This window comes from Athene cunicularia (assembly GCF_003259725.1).
Source record: "Athene cunicularia isolate RWA chromosome 4 unlocalized genomic scaffold, athCun1 chr4_part2, whole genome shotgun sequence".
Lineage (NCBI taxonomy): Eukaryota > Metazoa > Chordata > Aves > Strigiformes > Strigidae > Athene > Athene cunicularia.
The window spans coordinates 20,101,471-20,117,317 of record NW_020799099.1 but is presented as its reverse complement, the minus strand read 5'-3'; the positions used below and the strand labels follow the sequence as shown (position 1 = coordinate 20,117,317).

Sequence of the window (15,847 nt, the reverse complement as noted above, 5' to 3'; positions counted from 1 at the left end):
ACTGAAGTCCAGTGCCAGATTAGCATTTCATGTTCAAAGTGTATGACAAGTTTATTAACAAATTGAAAAATCAAGAAATTACTCAAGACCACAAAAATTACTGAAGTGCATCATGGAGAGGATAATGTTTTTGAATCATGAATGAATTACCTCCCTTACATTAATTAGGCAAGCCACATTTTCTTGATTATTAAAAGTGTATGCAAATTATACAACTAACGTGAAATATCAACATGTATGTTTGTGCACTTATCTGGGTCACATGAGTGTGGAGGATAACTGCAGCATTAAAAGAAGCAATAATTCTCGATGCTGTGGCATGGTCTGCATTTTTGTTCATGTGTACATGCATGCATATGTCCAGTGCTTGTGAATAGGCTTATGGATAGATAAATACCAAGAAAAGCTCCCTCATAAGAAATACATCCACTGAATTCTGAAGATAAAGCAGTATCTTCCTATTAATTTTTGATCTAGTATTTCAACACCAAGATCTTCAGTTAGGAAATAATAGATCAGGAACATCTTAGATGTTCTTAAATCCACTGAGCTTGATATACTAGGTCATGAAATCTCAGAAATCTCAAAGATAACCATCTTTGAAGTTAGTGGGGTGGATGATGAACAACTAGAATAGAGCAGATGATATACTATTAATAAAAAATATGCAAAAAAGGAAGTGTCTCTAGTTGCCTAGAATATAAGAGGGAGAAGATTAACACATAGAATGGTTTTTGCAAGAATGAATAGCACCGTAATCATTCCATTTGGGCTATTAGATGCCGACAGTCTTTGTATGCAAAGAAAAGCAACAGACAAAAAATTTAAAATTCACTAGGGATTTTGTCTCTCATAAAATCACTGTAAACAATTTGGATATCCTAACCTGTCTCAATCTGCTATAAAGTTCTGTGTAAAACTGGTTAGAAAACTGTTCCCAGATAGCCGTTATCAACCTTGCACCATCATAAAGACTGGAAGCTCAGTGGGATATCATCAGATTCCATTACTATTCAATATTTTCCTTAATGGCATGACTCATGAAATAAAGTATGCTTCTCACAGGTGCAGCTGACACCATCCTAGCAAACCTGTCAAAATGTTCTAAGAGGCTTACTTCCAAAATTATCTTTACAAAGTGGAGACGTGATCTAAAAACACAGGCTATTTCAGTAAGTGCATGTTATTATGTTTAGGTAGAAATAATCAGCTGAACAAAAATGAGATGGAAAAGATACAAAAGTTGTAGTAATGTTCTCATAGCTATTCTTAATCATAGATTAAATGTGAACTGTCAATGTTATCCCATTATACGGGCTGTTCAGAAATTAATTGCCAGTTTCAACCTGTATGTTTGAAATGGCATATCTCAGCTCAGAATAAAATTTATTAATCAAAATAAAAACCACTAGAATCAACACATTTTTTGCCAACAAGATACAAGTAAATTTATTCCAGTTGCATAAAATTCTGGACTTCTGGAGGCGATGAAGTCATCAAAGGCAGTTTCGGCCTTCCCTTGGTTTCTGAAGCGTCTCCTGCACAGGAAGCTGTTGAGATGCTTGAAGAAGTGATAGTCGGTGGGCGAGAGGTCTGGTGAGTATGGTGGATGAGGCAGAGTTTTGTAGCCCAGCTCGTTCAGCTGTTGCAGCTTTGAAAGTGCAACGTTCAGCCACGCGTTATCATGGAGAAGGATTGGACCCTTTCTGTTGACCAGTGCTGGGTGCAGCTGTTGAAGTTTCTGGTGCATTTCATTGATTTGCGGGACGTACTTCACCGCCATGATTGTTTCACCCGGATTCAGGAAGCTGTGATGGATTAAACCAGCAGCAGACCACCAGACAGTCAGAATGACCTTCTTCTGGTGCAGATTCGGTTTTGGGAAGTGCTGCGGAGCTTCAGCGTGGTCCAGCCACTGAGCCGATTGTCACCGGTTATTGTAGGGCATCCATTTCTCGTCTCACGTCACAATACAGTTGAGAAACAGGTCGTTCTGGTTGTGAAAAAGAAACACCGACGGCACTTCAAAATGGTGATTTCTGTGATTCTCATTCAATTCGTGTGGCAACCATTTGTCGAGCTTCTTTGACTTTCCAGTCTTCTTCAGATACTCAGAAACAGCTGATATGCTTACCCCGAGTTCTTTTGCAAGTTCTCGAACAGTTGTGCATGTATCTGCTTCCACCAGAGCCTTCAATTCATTGTCATCAATAGCAGAAGGACATCTGCGACCTTCTTGATCTTCAAGGTCGAAATCGCCACATTGAAATTTTTGGAACCAAAGTCACACTGTCTGTTCATTAACGCTTTTCTGGCCATATACCTCACTGATGTTTTGAGCAGCTTGCTCTGCATTATGTCCAAGTCTGAACTCGTAGAAGTAGATCTGTCGAAATTGCTGTTTTGACCTCTGAACTTCAAACCTCCAAAATTTGTCAAAAACGCAGTTCATATTATAATTTAATTATAAGTGTGAAAGTCCATAACATGAGCTTTTCAAAAATATATAACAGTACGCTAGTCGAGAAGGTACTATTCCTGAAACATATACAATGAAAATCACATTACAAAACAGAAATTAATTTCCGAACAGCCTATAAGACAAACAACATACCATCATAGGTATAAAAGAGTATAACCTGCAAAACATATGAATTAGTAACTCTGATCAGATCTGGTGTAAGTAACGCAGTTCTCCTTCAGTCAATAATTTACAGTCTTATACTTCAGGTCTGCATTTGCATGTTGAGCTAAAGATAGAGAGGTTTACTTTTTGATATATTTCAGTATGTCAAGGCTGTTAACATATCTTCCCTCAGAGACACACACAACACTAGATTTTTTTCTTATTATTTGAAATGTTATCATGGCCTAAAATTGTTTTATTTATTGAACTGCCTCATTTATTTTAATTTCAAAAGAATATTAAACAAGTTTGCTAGTCAATAACAGTAGTTAGTTCAGACAAGGGTGAACCAGGAGAATTATTTTTAAAGCCTGATGTAAAGTTATTGAGAAGGGCTGGATTATAAGTGCCCCACTTGCAAGGCTACATACAATTCTCATTCCATATCTGGAAAAGTTGTCTTGTGCAATTCAGTGTCCACGGATCAAGCTTTAAATCTCAGATTGACTACCTGAAATAGTCAGAAGGAGTAGTATTCAAGTAGTGCAGTTTCTAATAAACAGAATTTGTGAGGGGACAAGGCTGATAAACTCCACTGCTTGTTAAAATGTACTGAAGTGGTCAAGTTCAGTATTGTGATTAAATGGCATCATATTTGGCAAGCATTTTGTTTAGCTAGAACAAGAACAGAGTGGACTGTTTTGTTTTACTTCATTTTTACAAATTAATTTCATTTCAAATGTCCAGTTTAATTTTGGTTTTGTCTGTTTGGTTTGATCTGATGTAGGAAAATTTTGTTATCAGGTATGTTTATTCCTTGGTCTAGTCATGTTGTTTTCCACTTGGCTTAGCTTAGTCAGTTGTAGCTGTATTTTAGCTTCTCGGGGTTTGATTGCTGATACAGTGCCTATTCATATAGTGCCTATGTATGACCCAGGAGGATAGTATATTGCATCTTTCACAGGTGAAACAGAAGATTATAGCTCTTGAGCTTCTGTCTCCACCTCCAAGCACAAGAGTCTTCCTGTGCTGGCTGGTCTGTGCCATTTTTGTCTTAAGATATCCATCAGGCCTTGAATTTAACTCAGCCTCACACAAGACCTTGGTTTGTTCCCCAATATCCAAATGGACTGGAAAACACAGTTTATATGAGAAAAGAAAAAGAAAAAGAAAAAAAGAAGAAAAAGAAAAAGAAAAAGAAAAAGAAAAAGAAAAAGAAAAAGAAAAAGAAAAAGAAAAAGAAAAAGAAAAAGAAAAAGAAAAAGAGAAAAAGTGCTCCATCTTACACAATTGTTCTACTTCAAGTGCCAACATCTCTGTCTCAAAACTGAAATCTGAGAGTTGAATTAGTTGTACTAAGAGATCACAGCAGATGGTTGCTCACAGGGTGTTCTTTGAAGAGGCCATTTTAGAAAGCAAATAAGAAGAAGGTTTCCTTCTTCTGGAATTTTATTCAATCAAGGAACGATTGTGGAAATTCTGCAAAATGAACCCTAGTAATAGACAAATGTGACTTTGGTACAAGCAAATAATTGCTCTGAAAAGGATCACAAAACTCAGTTGACTATTCCGGGTTCAGGAAGTAATGGTACTTGTGAAGAAAGAAGAGTTTAGGGCATCCTCCTTTAATGCAACAGTACATGCAATTGCTTTTCTTGAGTCCCTTACAGCTGCAGGCTACTCTCTGGAGACACAAGTTACTCGGTGTCTGTGCTTTCTATTTCTAGTTCTGGAGAGGATATTCATGCCTATTCACAAGTGGAGAAAAAAGCCTCCGTCTCTTCACCTCTACTGGACCTTATTTGGCTACATAAACTGGGGAGAGATTAGTCAGTGCCCCAACCCTGTATGCAGTTCATCAGGAGCTCTCATCATGCCAGGCCACTCCCTGATAAGGACAGGTAGGCAGCTGCCTGTATTTTGGACCATTTTCACTGCAGAACTAGGAGCATTGCAACTATTTTGTCATCTGGGTAGGTACAGAAAACCATCCCAGAGCAGTGATGACATTGGATCCTATAAAACATATAGATAACAATCATGAAGAAAACACATTGTAAAGAAAGTTAGCACATGAGAGAAGCAAGCAGGCAGGAAGTCTAGTAGAAGAGTTAATCTTCCCATTACTGCTTTTTTCCATGATTTCATTAGCTTAGTTCAAAAACTGCTTTGCAGAGTTTTTCAGTCTTTTTTAGATTAGGCAAAAGCATAAGTCATAAATGCCCACAGTTATACATGTATTTATTGGATGTATAAAGAAGTACATGTTGACATGAGCCATTTCTCTGTGTAGAAGGCTTCATCTTCTACATAGCTACTCCTTACTCAACTTCCCATGGCATATCTACTTCCAGACAGCAGATCCATAGCTGCACCTCTTTCACTAAAATGCAGTAGTCAGTCTTCTGCTTTATGAGGAGCTGCAAGCACACTCAGGTTGCATGCAAGTGCTGGTGTGTGAAGACCAGGGACTGAACAACTGATGATGTGCAGATTGTGAGAGCTTGATCAATAGCAAAAGACTTAAATGCAGAACTGGCGGTGGCAACAGTATGTGGCTCTTTACTGTTGCATGTTTGAAAAACAGCACAGCTTTGGTAAATCATTGGCAAACTTAATTTTATCATCCTGCATTTTGATGAAGTCACTGAACAGTGTCTTTGCTAAACAGAGGACCAAGAGGTACACAGACCTCAACTAGGAACAGAGTGACATTACTGAGGCACCCCTGATGCAAACCATGCTATTTGTTATCTACACAATCCCTGAAACATCTAGCAGTAGACATGCCGGCATACATAAACCTCAGATGTAGGAGTGCCAGACTTTTATCAGGACAATTCTGTTGATCTGAAGCTGAACCCATTATCTGTGCTGATTCAAGACAACATCTGTACTTAAAGGCAGCACCAGGTAAAAATATCATGGGTGCTATCAATAAAGACAGCAATAAGTCATCTTCACTTTCAGACTGGTGGGAGAGCTGTCAGCTTGGGCTGTGATATCTTGAGAAGCGGAAGCCTGCTGCCATTGCTGCTGCAAAGTGCAACAGATAATAGCATTTTCTAGAACAGAATGTTAAGTTTTACTGTTTCCCATTCTCCTGCATTTAAAGGAGGGTGTTTAGCCAGCATTGCACTGGCTGGTGCTCATCCATCTCTCTTGCTTACTGCTCTGTATATATTTGAAGGGTCTCTTCAGTGGAGCTGGGGCCGTTGTCTCCAACAGGTGCACATACTGCTAATCAGAGATTGAGAAGAAGCTTTTACTTATCATAGAATCACAGAATGTTTGGGTTTGAAGGCACCTTAAAGGTCACCTAGTTCCATAGGCATGGGTAGGGACACCTTCCACTAGCCCAGGTTGCTCAAAGCCCTGTCCAACCTGGCCTTGAACAATTCCAGGGAGGTGGCAGCCACAACTTCTTTGGCAACCTGTTCCAGTGCCTCACCACCCTCACAGTGAAGAATTTCTTCCTTATATCTAGTCTAAATCTACCCTCTTTCAGTTTAAAACCTTTACTCCTCATCTCCATCTTTCCTGTAGGCCCACTTGAAGTACTGGAAGGCCATTATAATGTCTCCCCAGAGCCTTCTCTTCTCTGGGCTGAACAACCCCAACTCTCTCAGCCTGTCTTCATAAGAGAGTAGTTCACACCTTCTGTTGGAAAGAGGCCAAGGATATAGATGAAAGCTGAAGGGGTTTTCATTCACTAAATTCTCTTTATGACATGGAGAGAGTTGGAAGAATTTGAGTGAAGTGTACATGACATCTGTGCTTTGCTTTAATGTTTCACTTTTGATGATGGAAAGCATTAAAAGATTGAGATGTTTTTTGGAATGAAGTCTCAAATTTTCTTGTCCACCAAGATACAATTATGAAAATTCTTGCTTTCTCTCTGAGCTTAGGCGAATACTTCTTGGTAGTAGAAATGAACCAAAGCCTCCCCATTGATTCAGTTACCATTACTAACAATCTCCTTTATGATCTCCAGTGGCAGGGTAAATTAGCTTTCAGAAGTGTTTCAAAATGTAAAAAAGTGTTTTGCAAGTTCTTTGAAGGTTCAGATACTCATCTTACTATTTTCCTGTTGCTGGGCTACCTGCCTGACTAACACTTATGATGTCCTTGAGCAGGCATCCAGTTGCCTTGCTTCAGGTAGAGCTTGTGAATCTCCAGGATGTGGCAGGAACTTTCCACATTTAAGGATGGCCATGGCTCTACAGAGTAAGTGCCCACGGATTAGACAGGTACTTAAAAAAAAATCGTTATGGTAATGTGGAAACAAAATTAATTATAAATCCAAAATATACTATTTAGGTTTCTGGAAATAGGTTCATAAAGACATGAATGACTAAAAGGAAGAAAATCAAATTTAATGCAATTAGTGTTTAATGATAAACTCTTCACTTTTATTGGGCAATTTTCTGCACACTTAGTGAGGGGAACTGGTCAACTAAATTGCACAGTGGAATTTAGAGGTGGCAGCAGCCAGCACAAGGAACGTGACCATCTCTTAAAAGTGGGAATGCCCATTTAGTACTGCAGTTGTAACCTCTTCTGTGCTTTGACCAAACTACTAGCAAGCCATTAACCCACTGAGAGAAAAAATGCTTTTATCATGGGAAGTCAATATACATATTTTCAGGTGAAGTTTTTATACACTGGAGCTAATCACATAAAAATTTAAGTCAACAACTCCTCATGTGAACAAATATTAACGAGGTCAATGCATATTGCTGATTTCTGGCTTATGAGTAATATAAGAGTGGTGCCTTTATTTAAGCCCCCTTAAAGTTGGTTTGTTGATGTTCTGACCATAGAACCAGTTTTGATGTAGATTCCTGTGTTGTCAAGGGCTTACTGACTCCTGAAAGATACTGGTTGGCATTTAGTGAATCTTGAAAAAAAATTCCTGTTTGTTCTCAAAATCAGGGTCTCCAAGCACCTTCAGTCAGTGTGATGTGTCTGAATAAAATATTCATGGCACTGCAAAAGAGGCATGTTGTATTTGCTGGCCTTTAGAAGCAATAGCTTTGTCTGACTGTGCGCATGCTCCAGATAGACAGCCTGAAAGTGCTTGGATTATAGTGCTGTTGAAAGTCAAGCACTGAGGAAAATTCTATGGTTTACAAGACAGCTGCATTTATTATTTATGTGATTAACTAGGAGTAGTCAGGATTTGAATGTAAGTTGCTATCTCAAAAAATATTGCTTGATAACATGACTGTTTACTGCAGCTCTCTTGGCCTTGATTAAAAAATTGACGTCTAAACTAAGAATAGAACATATATTGTGCTACATGCCACATACAAAAATAATTAAAAAATCGTGTACTTTCCTTGTAGTTAAACTAGTCTCATCTTTCCTGGCTTCTAGTTCTATGAAATAGTTTTATAGTTAAACAAGAATTTGCATATTGGTTTTCAAAGTCTTAATAGCTATAATAATTTTCATCCACTATGGACCGTTTATAATATATAGTAAGCTGAAGCATTTAATTGTGTAAAAAGGAATATTAAGGCACATCTAATCGAAAGAGTAATGAAAATATTAAGTGTGATGGGTTTTGTTGTTTTTTCCTAATTGCATCTGGACATCTAATTTTATGATTTTTTTCAAGGTCCAAATAACCATGAAAAATAAGGCTATATCTTCACTATCAGAGATATGCTCAAATAAGCTCTATGCAGGTGTTTTATTTAGTGTTCTTTCTGGGATTGCACCAGTTGGCTATGCTGAGATCTGATCCTGCCCCTAGTCAATCAGTTAATATTTTGCCATTCACGTTATTGCAGCTAGGTTCAGGGCTTCTGTTATGATTGGTGGGTTTTATTTATTTACTGGAATATGAAAGACAAAAAATATGTGTCATTATCTTCAGTGTGCTATTTAGTCAAGGATCAATCTCATCAAGAGGTGCAGCAGATCTGACATAAAGAACCTGCAGCTGTTCCAGAACAAAACACACACTGCACATAATAAAAGCCCCACACAGCTTTCCTCCCTCAAGTGTACAGGCAAGATACCATAGCATACAATCAATGCAAATCTCCTAGTAGAATGTAATATAGTCATTTTTCAAGGATTTGATGCAATTAATCTTTTGAAACAGGCAATTTCATTTTTTTTTCTAATGATGATTTGAATTGAGAATGTCTTTTCTTTGGTAGCTGTATAGAATTTTATGAAGACTTTGTCAGGGAAGCATCATTTTGGTTCAGTCTTGTCATCTTTGCAGGATTAGATAAAATCTTGTAACCAAGCAAGATGGCAAGGAAGAACAAGAAGTTTTCTACTGGCACAATTGATGCCATGTTTGTGCTGAGAAAGCTTATGAAAATTCTGCTGTATTGGCTTTGTTTTCAACTAATACAAATTTAGATTAAATTTCCATTTTATCAGGAATTCTAATGTAAAAAAATATGTTCTGGTTGGAACAGAAAATTGATAATTGGCATTTCACATAAAGAAATAGTTCTGAGAATTATTTTTTTTTAAGAGTCAGATTCTTCATTTTAGTGTGATTATTTCTATTATTTTTCCTTAATATTTTCACTATAAAATATATATCATACAAAAAAACCTAACAGAAGGAATATTAACTGTGTTAAATCTAATTTTGATGCAAAATTAAATTCATTAGGAAATATTTAATTTTTCTTTATAGAATACTGAAAATAGCCTCAAAATTTTTGACATGAAGAGAACAGCTTTTGATTTTAAACAAATGGTTCATCTTTATGCTTTTGAACAACTTTGTATTGCCTTCTTCTTGTCATTATGCTGATTAATTTTCTTCAGACTTTAGTACAAATCAATGCATATTATTGAAGTTTTCTGTTAATCTATTGTACAAATTCAGAATCTACATCTCCACAACTTTTCCCCTGGCTCTGTTCATAAGGAAAGATTAATGCAACATATGGGTTTATTTTTTTAAAAAATTACATGGTCTTTAATATGAAGATATCATGATCTATGTTCTGGAGCTAGAATCTGCTATGTTTCACCTGGGAAATAATATATGTAATTAGGGGATGATGATCTCGTCTTTTATCACTGAAGGCAAGGCAGGAATTTTTTTTAGAGACAATGATGATGTGTTTTATAGCATTTGGTATCAGTAAGTCCCTTAAGGGCTGAACATAAATGCAAATAAATTAGGAGCTTCATTGCGTATTTGCAATTTATGAGCTAGTCCGGTTTCACCTACCAGCAGGAATACCATAAGGAAAGTAATTCTCTATTAGATCCCTGACACTTGCTTTGGGAGTGTAAGAAAAATCCAAAACCCACTCATAACAGAGTTCCGTTTTGCTCCAGAAACTTGAGATTTGTACTGCTTATGAATGTCAAGTGTAAGTACCGTTCTGAATTTCTTCCTCCTCCCCCTCTCTTGCCATTCTCACTATGCATTTTTGAAAAGAAGAATTGATGGGTTCCTGAATGCACACAGGCTACAGAACTTCTGTTTAAAAAGCTGTTTATTCTAACATCCCTTTATCTCATTTATTTGATGAAATTAAATCTGCTTACATACTTAATAGTATACTGTAGCTTATAGCTGAACATGATTTTTTTTTAGAGTAACTCATCTCTATAGTGACTCAGATGCTTTGCCCAGGGGTGTAAAAAGGATGGTTTTCCGTGCGTTCACAGTATAAACAGTCTTTCATATGCATTGCAGTTGCACGGATGAACATGAGCACATTTAGTGATGCTCTTCTATCCATATGGCATTCAGTTCTCTGCTTGTGTGCTGCTGCCTTGTCTTTGTAGATAGAATCAGCTGAGCTTGCAGATCTTTTGATCATTTTGTATTGCACTGATGTCATTGTTCAGGAAAGTAAGTTATGTCTTGGAACATAGAGAAGCTGGGTTACAAGTGAGAATTCCCAAAGTCAAACTAAGTTTGTTTGTGTGAAGGAAATTAAAACAGCAGCAACCCCTACAGGGAATAGCTTTGTAAAATCAGGTCTTACAACCTGGGTGCTTGGGATTCAATTTGGGATTTTATTGAGGTTATAGTGAACAAGTTTTGGAGACATTTCTGATAATTTTTTTCCCTTCAGTAACTTTCTAATGTACAAGACTATTTGTTTACCAGAGCTGCTTTCCTGCATGCCCATCTGTTTGGCCTTTATAATACTTCTACCAAGAACCTGGAACCTGTAAGCAGTCAACCTGTAACAAGCTGTTTTCTGGGTTTTCCAGCTGATACAGACCTACTTTGTTTCGTATCCCTTATCTATTTTTTTTAAAGTACATTCTTGTAGAAATCTCAACCTGAAAATGTTCATGTTTAGTTACATTCAACTGTCAGATATTCCCAAGGATTTTAAAAAACATAATCTACTTTGAAAGTAGCCATATCTAGATGGAAAGATGTTTTCAGGTTATAAGAATTTTTTAGATTGTTTCTTTGAATGCATGTAACTCAGAAGTAGCTTACTTTTATTTCTTCAGCCTGCAGCAAGAACAAAAGTGCCTTTACATTTGCTTAAGACATAACATAGTTTGAAGTGTTTGAAAACTGCATGCTGAAAATCCTCCATTTCCAGCTTTCCATTGAATCTGAACAGTATGCCAGTGCGTGGTGCTCCAGATACATGCAAATATATGTGCACCTGTCTACAGTGGAGCTCTTCACATTGATAGAAATGTTGCTGTTTACTTCAGTGATTGCCCATTGAAATAATGATAGTACATTTATATTTAGATAGTAGCATCTATTTCAAATGATCCTGAAGAACCTTATTATCGTAAGACTTTCTGTCAGTCATAAAGAATCCCTAGGGATTTCAGTGCATCATGTTTGGATTTTATCACAGGAATGGGGATATGGAGATTTATGAGTCAATTTTCAATCTTCATCACTATAAATGGAAAAATCTTTACCAATTGTTGAATTTAAACACATTTTTAGTAACACGAAGCAACTTCCAACCAAAGTGTATGACAAGACAGGTGAAAAATGGGCTGGGCAAGGGGGCTGAAAGGGCAGTGATCGGTGGTGCAAAGACCACCTGATGGCCGATTATCCATGGCATGCCTCAGGGACTTGTACTGGGGCCAGGACTATGTCATGGATTTAGTAACAACCTAGATAACGGGATGAAGTAAAAGGCATTCTGGGCTGTATTAGGAAGGTTGAGGGAGAGGATCCTTCCTTTCTGCTCAGCACTGGAGCCAGTGCTGGGCTCACCAGTACAAGATAGACAGGGAGATACTGTAGTGAGGCTTGTGTGAAGCCACTGAGATAGTGGGAGACTGCAGCATGGGGTGCATGAGGAGAGGCTAGGAGCTGGGGTTGTTCAGCCTTGAGAAAATGAAGAGGGATCTTATTTCTGTCTACCTAATCTTGTCATGTGGAGGAGCTGGAGCCTGACTTTCTCCGAGGAAATCAGTGGAAGATTAGAAGCATCGGGCAATGTTTCAGATGGTTGCAATGAGTTCTCCAAAGCAATCATACACACATACAGTTTAGACCCATAAATGCCTTCCAAAAGTTCTATTTTGAAGGAATTTGGGATGATATGTATCTGAGGAAACTAGTGCTTTCTCATTAAGTAAAGTTGAAACTCCATAATGTCACATACATAAATATGTATGCCAAATGAAAGAGTTTTAAAAATATTTTACATATGTACATCTAAAATGTGTAATTTTATTTAAGTAATTTAAGTACAATTATTCTGCATTTAGAAATTACTGTATTCTTTTTGTGTATTGAATGTTCTTCTATTTTAATTGAAAGCTTGCTAATCTAAACCATAAGAATTCTTTTTACTGTCAAGTAATCATTTCTAAATATTTTTTCTAGAATGTAAGAGGTGATTTTTTTTAGCAAACCCAATTCTAAGCTTATCTAGCTTCATTTGTTCATGTGCCAAATGAGTGGAGAAGAAAATATAAAACTATGTTTTTAAAGACAATTCAGATTTTTTCCTGTCATGCAAATGGAAATCTTTGGTATAAAAGTGTGCACAAGATTTTAGAGGGGAAGAGAGGAGCAAATTCTAGGATTAGAGCTGTTATCTAATGGCAACGATAATTAAAGAGCTTTCCAGAGCATTGCCTTTTAATGCTGAAAAAAAGCATCCTCCAGTTTCAGCTAATATTCTTTAGTCTCATTTGCTTTTTATAAAGGATTCAAATGTTAAAAGTTGCAGTTGTCTCTGAAGGCCCTGGACAAAGGCAACAGTTTCCACAGTGTTGGTGGAGATTTGGATGTGTTGTACTGGTGGAAAACAAAATCCATAAGCACGTGCTGTGGTTTTATTTTGGAGATGCTCTGCCCTTTCATGGCCAGGCCTCACAGCTTTGTGCCATACATTAACAGGGTCCATCCTGCCTCAGCAAGAGTAAGGACTGTAAGAAAGCAAGGTTGGGATAAATAAGGCACGTTCATCTTCCATATCCTAACTGTGTTTGTTCCATGATGGGCAGAAGGACACAGGGTGCCCAAGTTAATAAAGTGGTGATAAAATCTCACAGTGAATTTCACGTAAGAAGATTACTGGGTGATTTGCGGTACTATACTTCAAATAATTTACAGAGTAAAAACGCCATTTCATTGTACTTCAAAGAACAGTTTTCTTCCAATGCTTTAACTCTTAGCACTTTTTGCCCCTTTTTTTTTTATTAAATTGCAGCAGTGCTTTTTCAGGCTACTTTCCCCCTATCTTAGACCTTCTTTTGGAAAGGGCAATATTTCTAGTGAAAATATGTTTTATTACTGCATCAACTTCTAAACTCCAAGGAGTAGAGCATATCTAGACTTTTGGTAGCACAAAGTAATGATTTCTTAGAGACTCATTAATAGAGCTGAGTGAAAACTGCAAAATATATCAATAAACACCTGACAAATGTAAAATTGAGTGCTTTAGCTCCTTCTTTACCACTCTTCTACCTTTTAGCAAACAACAGTTTACCATTACCAATAGCTCTGCGGAAGAAGTAGAAATATGCTTGGTACTGAATGATACTATATTGTTCTCTAAGCTCTGCCTCTGAAAGAGTATTTTAAATTCCCAAATTTGAGTGCTTATACCAAAAGTAATTTGTATGGGGCACCACTGGAGGGATGGTGTTGGTTTCCTTAAAATTTCTGTATAAGATTTCTGAAAGGGAACCCCTTGAAAAAACTAGAACAAACATCTTTATGATTTTGCACCTCGGACTGCAATATCATGAGGCACATAAACAATAGTGAAATAAAATTAAATTTAAATTAATTATTATAGTAGCCTATAAAAAAAAAAAGTATTGTGAGAAAAATATAGATAGTTCCTTTTCAGTAGCTTCCTTTTCATTGAAAAAAAACAAGATTCATTGACTTATTGCAGGTCTCTCTCATGAATACATTCATTCAAAGAACAAAAAATATTCTGTGATTCTCACACCACTCGAATACCACTAAAATTGTCTTCAGATACCACTAAAATTTATCATGTTCCCATAAGAGATTAGTGAGGAAGCAGTGAGGAATCCATTAACATGCAGTAGCACAGACCCCACCAATTACATGTTTACAACTTCAGCATTTGTCTGGAGAAGTCAATATCAAGAGCAAGAAGCATCCTGAAATAGACTGCAGTCTTCTGGTACAGAAGCACACATGCTACTGCATAAGCCAGCACTTCCACCATGACTCCCAATGGCTTTTAATTTCACCAAGAGACTGGGCAGTCTTTTCATACTGTGTTCAACTTGTAGGGGAAAAATGTCAGGCTAACTGTTGAGAGGCCAGATTGACTCTTCAGGCATGTAATGCTGTTGTAGCTAAGAAAACCTACCATCAGTTTACAATGTTGGACCACAAAGTACCAACTTAAATGATAAATGAACCCCTGAGATCTCATAAATGGTGGGGATGGGATTTGACCAGGGTAGTAGTAGATCGTAAGCTTTCAAGAAGCAACTTGTATACCAAAGAAAAGGGTTAATGTGACACATTTTTCATCAATATTCAATACTAAATATGTGCTTTAATATGTGTTAAAAAGGAATCATATTGCTCATTTTGCAGCAACCTTCATTACTAGTGCTTAGTGAAACCCTCCTATGTATTTTTGTGTTTCTCTATAGAGGTCTTTGGGCATTTTGTCATGGCTGAACACTAATACTTTACTGATCAGGATTTCTATACTCCCCACCAAAAGTATGACATGATCCATATATCTAGGTCTTACCTGTTGTAAGGGCTAATTAAATAAAACTTTTATTGGTCTTTATAATCCATAATAAAGAGCTGCCGTATGCACCATCGTTGAGGTTGAGTGTGTAGTCAAATCAGAGGTCTTCAATCATGACAGATAGTTTATTTGCTAAAGAGGGTTGGAGAGCAGTGCAGTCTTTGAGTTTGGATACCTAAGTAACTGCCACATTGAATTTGGATGTAAATTTGCTGCATTTTCCTTGTATGATATTGTCACATTCCATCAAGTGCCATGAAGGCTCATAGGAAAATAGCAGTATCTTTTATACTGCACAGGATATTGGTGTACTAAGAGATAATTTTTGGGAAAACAAAGCCTGAGAAATAACACAATATAAAAGCCAGACCCCCTGTCGGGGAAAGTGGCCTAGCATTCAGAGGTCTTTTGATGGCTTTCAAAGTTATCATGCAGTCACCATTTACTTTGCTAATAGAGGAATCCCTTTGTAGACTCCTTCAACTTGTCAATATAGTAAAATTGTGTTGTGTTCATGAGGGTTTTTTTCATTTTAAGAGTGTGTGAATGTATGCACCTGATGAAATAAATTTGGTATGCCAGTTCTAGGGTGCCTGTTCATTAGTGTCCTCCTGCTGTTCACATTTTATTAATGAAGCAACCCATCACCCCCCTACCAGCAGACACTTAATTCCTTCCCAGAATCCATCTGATTTCCATGGTCCTTTGAAACCATCCTTTTATGGAATCAGCTTTAACAAAGTCTTACTTCCATGGGTCAATTAAATATCAAATATTGTTATTTCATGGCTACAGCTCCTTTAAAGTGTCTCTTAGCTGTGATTAATTCTAAGATGATTTCTGGGGAGGGGATTAGACAATCAAGATCCTATTTTTAAAGAATTTTTTTCTTACAGCAGATCATGTTGATAAAAGTAGAAAATGAACTCAATATGGGAATATTAAGAGTGCAATCCTGCAACTCTCCCTTACTCAGGCCCTGCTTAGACAAATAATCAAACTGATTGCTTATCATGGGGTA

General features: G+C 37.1%; 1 pseudogene; it reads right to left on the bottom strand.

Annotated features, from left to right (window-relative positions):
- Window positions 1-1,960: 1,960 nt before the first annotated feature.
- The window catches only part of LOC113479685, a 168,862-nt pseudogene continuing 154,975 nt past the window's right edge, over window positions 1,961-15,847 (bottom strand).